The sequence below is a fragment of the Heteronotia binoei genome, chromosome 5, assembly GCF_032191835.1.
Source record: "Heteronotia binoei isolate CCM8104 ecotype False Entrance Well chromosome 5, APGP_CSIRO_Hbin_v1, whole genome shotgun sequence".
Lineage (NCBI taxonomy): Eukaryota > Metazoa > Chordata > Lepidosauria > Squamata > Gekkonidae > Heteronotia > Heteronotia binoei.
This window is the reverse complement of record NC_083227.1, coordinates 103,924,253-103,934,921: the sequence shown is the minus strand read 5'-3', so window position 1 is coordinate 103,934,921 and position 10,669 is coordinate 103,924,253.

The window sequence follows — 10,669 nt, the reverse complement described above, 5'->3', positions numbered from 1 at the left end:
GATCCAATGCAGATATCATGAGGATCCATGAGGATATGTGCTTCAAAGCCATGTTTTCGCTCCATGATGTTGCCACGATGCCCAGGATCCATGATTTCTGGGTGTAAACTCATGAGGATTCATGGTGCAAAACCAATTTCTTCTTCCATGGTGCTGCCATGAAGCCGTGGATCCATGATTTTTGTGGTGGAAGCTCTGCCCATGGACATGATATGCAATTGGATAGTGAGGTTGGGGGGATCCGAGGCAAAATTCATGAGGATCCGTGGTCCAATATCAAGTTTTTGGTCTCTGGCACTGCCATGAAGCTGTGTATCTATGATTTCTGTGGTGCAAGCTCTACCCATGGACATGATACGTGATGGATAGTGAGTTTGGGGGGATCCAAGGCAAAAATCATGTGGATCCATGTGGATCCGTGGTCCAAAATCAAGTTTTTGTTCCATGGTGCTGCCATGAAGCTGTGGCTCCACAATTTCTGGGGTGCAAACTCTGCCCATGGACATGATATGTGACTGGATGGTGAGCTTGGGGGAATCCAAGGCAAAAATCATGTGGATCCATGAGGATCCGTGGTCCAAAAGCAAGTTTTTGGTCATTGGCGCTGCCACGAAGCCGTGGAGCAACGATTTCTGTGGTGGAAACTCTGCCCATGGACAGGATATGTTACTGGATGGTGAGCTTGGGGGGATTCAAAGCAAAAATCATGTGGATCCATGAGGATCCGTGGTCCAAAACCAAGTTTTTGATCCTGGGGGCTGCCATGAAGCCGTGGATCCATGATTTCTGTGCTTTAAACTCTGCCCATGGACATGATATGTGGCTGGATGGAGGGCTTGGGGGGATCCAAAGCAAAAATCACGTGGATCCATGAGGAACTGTGGTCCAAAACGTAGTTTTTGGTCCCTGGCGCTTCCAAGAAGCCGTTGATCCACGATTTCTGTGGTGGAAACTCTACCCATGGACATGATAAGTGACTGGATGGAGGGCTTGGGGGAATCCGAAGCAGAAATCACGTGGATCCATGAGGATCCGTGGTCCAAAAGCAAGTTTTTGATCCCTGGCGCTGCCACGAAGCCGTGGATCCACGATTTCTGTGGTGCAAATTCTACCCATGGACGTAATAAGTGACTGGATGGAGGGCTTGGGGGGATCCGAAGCAGAAATCATGTGGATCCATGAGGATCCATGGTCCAAAATCAAGTTTTTGGTCCCTGGCACTGCCATGAAGCCGTGGATCCATGATTTCTGTGGTGCAAACTCTTCCCATGGACAGGATATGTGATTGGCTGGTAATCTTGGAGTGGCCCAAAGCAAAAAACATGAGGATCCATGAGGATCCGTGGTTTGGAAACATGTTTTTTCAGTGCTGTGGTGCCACGAATTCGTGGAGGCATGATTTTTCTGGTGCTGCCTATGGTCTAAGAGAGGATCTACAACATGATGGTGGTTTGATTTCATTTCACCATAAAAATCATATGAATTCATGAGGATTCGTGCTTTGCAACTCAGTTTTTGTACTCCTGAGGCGCCACGAATTCGTGGAGGCATGATTTCTGTAGTCCTGCCTATTGTCTAAGACAGGATGTATAGAATTAAAGTGGTTTGATTTCATTTCAATGTAGAAATCATATGAATTCATGAAGATCCATGTAGATCCGACTTTTACCCAGACCCTTCAGGGACACTGCATGATGAACAAATATGTCAGTCACCTTCACATCGGTCGTGCTGAAGAAAGTAGCCTTTGGCCCAGTACTATTAGCTTAGCTGTTCAAACCTTAAATTAGGAGGTGCACCCAGGTTAATACTTGGCCCTTAAATAAAACATATATCTAGCCTACCGAGATCGACTGTGGGCTTTTGTGAGCAAGAGGGGGGATGATTAGCATTTCTTCCTGATGGAGGAGGAGCACGAGTGCTGAGCATTTGCAATACTTTAGCCAGCTTTATTTGGGCTAGTCTTTAGGCACTCCATACAAGCTCAGAGGCTATACCACTGTAAAATTCTTAGAGCTGAGGCAATGAATATTTTCCGATTTTATAAGTGGCAGAGAAAGATGAGCTTGGGAGTTTCAAAGATTTACATTCAGCCAATTTGAAAGTTGAAATGGTCATTTCCTAACCATTTGCCCTGAATGTTTTGAATTAACAAAAAAAGAGGCTTGTCACTCCAAAGACCAATCAAAAATTAAGGCCTACATTGCTTACAAGACAGCCTACCTGGAGCTTACTACATCCAAAAAGAAAGCTTTCTTTCAGAATAAATGGGACCAACTTTACCACTCGATAAAATCTAACGATAATAAGGCCTTCTGGAGAATCATTTCAGGTAATCTAAAAAACAATTCTGTTACTGACCCAAATATCTCTGAGCAAACATGGGTTGATTACTTCTCTAACATTTTTGCTGCCCCATGTGTATCCCCTCCTATCTTAGCAAACCCCTCAGTTACTGATATGCCGGTCTGGCCTCCAGTAACTCTAGAGGAAATCAGTGAGTTATTGAAGGATTTAAAAGCGGGTAAAGCACCTGGCCTTGATGGCCTTCCCGCTGAGGTATTCACAAAGTTTGCCGATTGGTGGCTCTTGCCCCTTGCAAAATTGTTCTCTTTTATCGATCTGCATGGCTCCATCCCTGACTCTTGGCTTGACTCTATAATTATCCCAATATACAAAAAGGGGGGGTTGGAGTTACCAGAAAACTTCCGCCCCATTAGTTTATTATCTATAGTGGGCAAATTGTATGCAAAACATTTAGAACTCCGATTAACTGACTGGATGCGCCTAGGCAACATCATAGGTCCTGAACAGATTGGCTTCTCCAAAGGCAAATCTGCTATGGATCACTGCTGCACTCTGGCCTTCCTTGCTGAAAAATATATGCATACCGGGTCAAAAAAATTATATGCTGCCTTCATCGATTTGAAGGGTGCTTTTGATTCAATAGATAGAGCCCAACTATGGATCAAGCTAGGTTACCTGGGAATGGACCCTCGTTTGCTGTTTCTCTTGAGGAAACTTCATTCTAATACCTTTTGCCAAGTGAAATTTTCTTCTAGCGGTGACTTGACTAGTAAAATCCCAGTGTTAAAGGGGGTAAAACAAGGTTGTGTGCTGGCCCCACATCTTTTTAATTTATTTTTAACTGACCTGGCACAATTTTTGACCCCTATCAATGGTCATCCGCCTAAACTTGCAGGCCGAGCGGTCCCCTTATTACTTTATGCCGATGACACTACCATCCTCTCTTGTACAAGAGTGGGCCTGCAAAGGTATTTGAACGCCTTTTATGACTACTGTAATTGTAATTCACTTACTATCAATTATACCAAATCTAAAGTAGTTGTCTTTTCAAATTGCTGGGGCCCACAGAGATGGTTTATTGGCAATTCAACAATCGAGCAAACAAAAAATTTTAAATACTTGGGGATCACTTTTAACCACAAGTTAAGCTGGGTTTCACATCGTAACAACACCATCAACTTGGCTAAGTGTTCAGCTGCTCAAATTAAACAGTTTTTCTTTGCAAGGGGCAACCAATTAGTTCCAGCAGCTATTAAAGTATTCAAAGCCAAAACGCTTGCCCAAATCCTCTATGGTATCCCTATATGGATCTCAGCTTTTACCAGGAAAGTGGAGGGCATTCAGGCCTCATTCTTTAGACAAATTCTTGGTTTGCCAAAATGCGTGTCCTACTTTGCTCTCTGCTCTGAAGTGGGTCAGTCTTTGGTGGAGACAAAAGCCTGGATTGCAGTGTTTAAATTCTGGCTCAAAATTCATTTTAGAACAGATCCCAACAGCCTTCTTGATTGTATGAAAAGAGACCCATATATTTCGTCCTGGACAGCAGTGCTTCTGTCTAAACTCAATCAATTGGGGTTAGAGGTAGATGATTTTTCTACCTCTGAAGAGTCATATATCTTCAGATGTATTAAACTGAGACTGTGGGAATTGGAGGAAACGAAATTACGGCCAACTCTCCCTTATACTTGCTCTCCAGCTTCCTTAGGTCTTTATGCTTTTTGTGGCAAAATGCCCAATTATCTATCAGACCTAACCACTCCAAGTCATCGCAGGGCATTTATGTTGGCCAGACTAAACGCGTTTCCCTCCAAAGTTTTACAAGGGAGATATCAGCGAGTCCCTTTAGCCGACAGACTTTGCTCCTGTGGAGCGAATACCCCTGACTCAATCCAGCATATATTGCTTGATTGTTCTTTTTACCATAACCTCCGTAAAGATTTATTTGGCAAGCTTTCTTTTTCTCCAGATTTGTCTATTCTGCCACCCTGTTATTATTTATTGAGTGATACTGAGGGGGTGGTTAGTGAGGCTGTGGCAAAATTTCTGGCTGACATCCTTAAATTTAATTCTGACCATGTTTGAATGTATCTGTAAGCTCGGTTTTATTTTGATTTTATCTCCAATGTTTAAATTTTTATATTCTGTGTATTTTTATCTGAATCTATTATGCCATTAAAGGTTTGGTATGGTATGGAATTAACAAAACCTTTTTCAACCTCTTTTTCTCAGGTTCTTGATTCTGCCATTTTAAAGGGTTAAAATAAAGATATTACATCAAGCTCCCTTCACCCTGCAGAAAAAACTAAAGGCTGGAAACCTTGCTGGGATTCCAGGGGATCTCCAGCCAAGAGACAACTGCCCTTGTCTAATGTTATTTCTCTTTTTCTGTATTTACTTGAGGGAAAAGATGCCTCTGTTACCAGTTAACCTTACAAAACAAGGTTTCTCTATTCTAGGAGACATTCAGGTTTTAAAGTTAGATTTCCCTTGGGGGGAGGGGAGGCTCACAGACAAAGCCTGCTCATGAGGGAATGCCATTCTCTGAAGTTCCCCAGAATTATGGCTTTCAAGTTCCCCAAATGCGATGAGCTAAGGACAGAACATTTCTGGGGAAAAGGACTGGGGCTTCCTCATGTGGGAGTGCTTGAGCTAGTACTTGCTAAAAGGAATGCCTTATGCCATGAGTGTGGAACTCTGCATAGGCTCAGAGACCATTCTTCCTTCATGATTCTTGGGTAGCAGAACTGAGAAACGGATTGCCTTCTCAATTTCATTTCAAGCGAAGACTGCCTAAACCTTTGTCCCTCGGATGGTGCCAGAAGAAAAAAAATGCATCTTCACCTGAAAGCCAAGTAGCTTTTTTGTGTAGACCTGTCGCCTAGGTGTCAATTTGGCCATCCATTGATATGTTTAACAGCTCTCACAGCAGGAGTTTTCCTTTCCTTTAGCCTCCCCCTCCGCCCATTGTTCCTGGTAGTCCAATCAGATAACATAGGACGTCACATAGGACCGACCAATGAGGATTGCTGCAGAAAACGCCACCTGCTGGTGGTAATGAAGAAAAGCTACAGAAAGAATAAAATCCACTAAAAATCCGCTGGATCTCTGGTCTTGGAAAGTAAGCAGCAACACCGAGGCTAATGCAGCTTCACTCCTGTTCCAGGATTTCAAGTGTATATGGTAGCGAAAACTCCGGAGCAAGACAGTCGTGAGGCCAGTTTTCAGTGTGGATTGAACCATCTGAAAGGGTAGTATTACTGGGTCTTTTGCCCAGTGTAGAAAATGACAAAAATAAACAGGAATTCTGTGGCACCTCAAAGGTGAACAAGGGGTTTTTATTCTAGCATACATTTAAAAAAAAATTCCTCTGCCATTACAGGCATTAACTAGTTTATAAAAATTAGGAAGATTACCAGTTAATACTATTTGGTGAATGTACTTTTCTTGAGTACATTTGAATTTTCTCTTAACCATGGGAAGAATCCTAATCAGGTATACTAAGAAATAACTCCCATTTTTACCCAATGGGACTTAACACCCAGCAGAGGCATTCTTTAGGTATGGGGCATGCGGGGTAGCTATCCTAGGCTCATGCAAGGGGGCGGGGTAAGGGCCACCACCCTACAGCTGCCCCAAAATCCCATATACTGTAAAGTTGCTGTGCCAGTGGCTGAATCAGGTGGCAGATGACATTCCACCTCACTGCCTGAGACTTAGGAAGTGTGTGTGTGGAGAAATGAGCAGCTGTGGGGTGGTGTTTGGTCACCCTGAGCCTGATGGGAAGGAAGCACTTGCTTGGAGAGCCAGTTTGGTGTAGTGGTTAAGTGCATGGACTCTTATCTGGGAGTACCGGGTTTGATTCTCCACTCCTCCACTTGCACCTGCTGGAATGGCCTTGGGTCAGCCATAGCTCTGGCAGAGGTTGTCCTTGAAAGGGCAGCTGCTGTGAGGGCCTTCTCAGCCCCACCCACCTCACAGGGTATCTGTTGTGGGGGAGGAAGGTAAAGGAGATTGTGAGCCACTCTGAGACTCTTTGGAGTGGCGGGCGGGATATAAATCCAATATCTTCTTCTTCTTCTTCCTTCCTACACAGGTCCTTGAATGGGCCTCACATTGGATGAGACGCCTGCTCACACCAGCTCTGTGGGGCAGAGGTGCCCAATCAGCCAAGCTTTGTACAATAGTTGCGGCTCCTGCACTGCACAGTTGCGGCTCCTGCACTGTGGAACCAGCTCCCGGAGGAAGTGCGGGCCCTGCGGAGCCTCGACCAGTTCCGCAGGGCCTGCAAGACCGCCCTTTTTAGACAAGCTTATAACAATATCGACTGCTGAGCTGCTAGGAACAAAGAACCGCCATCTATAATATTATCTAAACTGGCAGAACCAGCGCCAGAACAGTTTTATTGCTGCCAGATATATATAATGTAACTTAAACTATGTATTTTAACTTAACTAACTGGTTTTTATATGTTTAATTTTAATTGTTAAATTCAATGTTTTATCTATTTATGTTAATGTTGAATTGTTGTTAGCCGCCCAGGCGGGGAGGGCGGGATATAAATAAAATTTATTATTATTACTATTATTATAATATAGGGAGGGGGCACTGCCAAGGTGGCCAAGCTTCAAGGTGCGCTGCAATGAAGGCACCCAGCCCTGCTGGACAAGCAGGCTGAGGGGCTGCTGGCCTTTCTCCCTCCCTTTGGGCAGCTCTTCCCAGATGATTCTGGGACCTCTTCCTTGAGTTCTGCCAGGGCCCCAGAATCTCTTAAGACCAGTCCTGACTTATAGTAAAATGATTTTAGGCCTGCAGCCTACATCTCACCTGTATTTCCTGTATTTCATAGCCCTTTGTCCCTGCTGTTTACAACTTTTTTCTATGTTATGACTTCTGCAGAGAAGGCTTGCTGTTCCATTTTGAAATTGATGCACCTATTCACTATTATGTGACTAAGATACCAGGCTCTTGATAAAGGGAACTACACCCCCCAAACTACAGTCATCAAGCTTGGACACTTTCTTCCACACTGGAGGAGTCCGCTAGGAGTGATTCTGAGTCAAACTACTTTATTTAGAGATACCCTATTCAGGATGGTTGCTTTGCTGACATTGTTGCTGCTGATGGATTTGGATTTTCTTTGTTGAACTACCTACCTGTACTTATGTGACAGTGGATCTGGACTTTACCTGGTGAACTACCTACCTGTATTTAACATATGTGATAGTAAAATTCTGGTATAATTTTTATGTAAAGTTTTTTTTGTGTGAGCATTTGGATACAATGCATGAAGATACATCTGAGCAATTTAAGGATCTTTGGGTAGTAGAGGAAGAACTAGCTGAGCTATAAAGTGCTGAATCCATAGTTTAAGAAATCCCACTAAGTTTTGGTTACAGAAGGAAATTTCTGTTTGCTATCCTGCACTATGGACAGTGGGTAAGAAGCTTCTTGTATTTGCAACATCGTATTTGGTAGAATGTGCTTTTACTGGTCATCCAACTTCTCTCCATGAAAAGAAATCAACTCCAGATTACTTAACAGGGTGATTTAAGACTTTTGCTAAGCGATTTTAAACTAGATGTTGGGAAACTGGTATAACCATGAAGCCTATCCATTGCATTAAGAATTTACTGAACCAGTGAAGTAGTTACTAAATGTGGTATCTAAAAGTCTTGCTAAATGACTATCAGACTTTGAAAAACTGGTATCACTGGATCAAGTTCATCAGTTTTGTTCAATAGATTAGGCTAAAGAAATTTTGATTGGATTTTGAATAAATGTGCAAATACTGTTTTGAATTTTATCATTATCTTCCATAGCGAGTTGTGCTAACAGCTGTTCTAAGTAATGTTCTTAATAGGATAGGATAGTGAGCATTGGGAATGAGTTTACAGAACCAAGGGGGGTGGTGGCCTAAGAAAGTTAGGGGATGGCAGTTTTAAACAATGACCAGTGAGCATCTTTCCAACACAAGATTCTGTCATTTTTGTGAACTGTGTGCTTTTATTACTCTCTGGCACTGTACTGAATAGTGGGTCAACAGTGCTGTCCTGTTCTTTCTATCCCACTGATTATCTTTGGACTATATACTGGTTCTAAGGAAGTGAGCTCGGACTCACAAAAGCTCATCCTGGAATAAATGTGCCACTGGACTTTTTTATTTTTTGCTACAATAGACTAACATGACTACCCTCTGGAATTATCAGTCTTTTAGGCTAAAACAGAGCTGAGGGACAAATATTTCCCTCTGCTTATCAGAAAGTTTACTTCAAAAGAAGAGGGAACACTAATTCCAATACTGTGTAATGGATAGATGTTTACATTGCTGTTACAATCATAGGACAGAGAGACAAACATACTTTGATGAATCCACCAGATGGCAGCAGAATACCAAGGTAATCTCAGCCTAGGCTGTATATTGCTGAAGTCCATGAAACTGAAGAAGCATATTTTAACAACTGGTGACCAGTGTTCCCTCTAAGCTGAGTTAGCCTGAGCTAGCTCACAGATTTTTAGCCTCCAGTTCACACATTTTTGTCTTAGCTCAGGAAAAATGGCCCCAGAGAACAATAATTTATACAGTTTATAATTTATAAACCTGAAATCTTTGATAATTTATACAGTAGTTCACAACTTTAATGCCAGTAGCTTACAACTTGAATACCAGTAGCTCACAAGGTAGAATTTTTGCTTGCAAGACTCTGCAGCTTAGAGGGAACATTGCTGATGACTGAACATCATCATTCATGCAGGTGAGAGAAACTGGAGAATTAACGCACTTGTATATAATGTAGTATATAATGTAATAGCCAATATGCTTTGCCAACTCACTCAGTTATTGATATTCACCTCAAATGAGTGAAAGGTGGTACAATGAACAGGATATTGCACTGGTATCCCAGAATTAAAAGCAAAGTAACTAAAACCAGTATATCGATAGCAGTACCTATCCTAGATGTTTAAAGAAAAGAGACAGTCCATTCTTGCAACATGGAAAATCTTTTCCTATTATTCTTCAGGACGGAGATTTTTAATTTGAATACAAAAAACAGAGTGTAATCTTAATCATTGTCTTAAAAGAACTTAGATGGCAACTAAACCTTAATAAGGTGTTATGGTTTTTGTCACAGTTCTAATGTTTCTACTGGAAATATTGCGGGAGGGGGGGAGTCCTTGGAAAAAATGGGGTTTCTCTGAATTCTTCTGGCTTTTATTGGGACCTTGGCACTGCTATATAGATGTTTGTTGTGATGGTCAACAGGCACAAGACAGGGGCTTTGCTCCGCAGAAGCATTTTTGTCTCCAAAAATTCAGCTCCCACTTTTGGCAGCTTACATACTGTCCCTTTCATAGCAAAAATGCTTTTGTTGACAGTCTTAGGGAAGGGAACATTTCTCCAGTTGCTGGTGGCCAGCAGTTGGGTAGGGCTCCCCTATCAGGATGGCTGAGTGATTTAAAGCACCAATGTAAGCTGCTGCTGCCCAGATGTTCTGGTTCCTCCTGAGAATGTATGTGGTTCCAAATCCTATTACCAGCAGTGGCAACTTTATCTCCTTTGCTGAGACTTCCATCTCGGATTCCTGGCAAGCGATTGCTTCAGGTGTTTGGTAATTGTCCCCCATCCCATTCTGGTTTCTATCCTGTGAATGACACTCACCCTGCTAATGGAGGCCAGTCTTGCTGCTGTGCCCACCAAGGGGTCAGTCGACCAACCAGTCACCCACACATGCTGACACCAACCATGAAGATGTTGGGTGCATACCCAGAATGTACTAGATTGGCTGTGCCAATCAGCTGGCTGGTGGGCCCATGCTCCACCAGCTCTCAGGCAGTCCTCATGGGCTTCCCAGAGCCCATGGCTTTTTGGGCCTCCAAGGGGTGCCAGAAGACCCTGCCCCACCTAAGCCTAAGAGAGGGAGGAAAAACTTGTGAGGTCTAGAGCCCTCATGATAGAGAAATGGATGGGGGGTGGTGAGCCAAGAGAGACAAGACTCAGCTATTTAAGCCCCAGAAACTCCTGGCCAAAGAGGAGTTAATTTTGAGACTGCTGCTCTCATTGTCAGGCTGCTGCAGAGAGATCAGAAAGGACAGGAAGCATCCCAGCAGCAGGAGGAGGCTTGAATCCCCCTCCCCTCCATATCTGAGGATAGAAAGGGGTGGAGCTGCATCAGCTGCCACCACGGCACTTTGGGGCTTGTTTTGGGAACATGCCATTGGACTCTCCACATCAGGAGAAAGGGGTGGGGTTGATCATTGCTCAGAGAATTGTATGTGTGAGTAGAAAGATGCAAAGCGTATACAATGCTGGGTAAAGGCAAGGTTTGGCTCCATTCTAACTGCAAAAGATCAGAGGAAAAGTGCC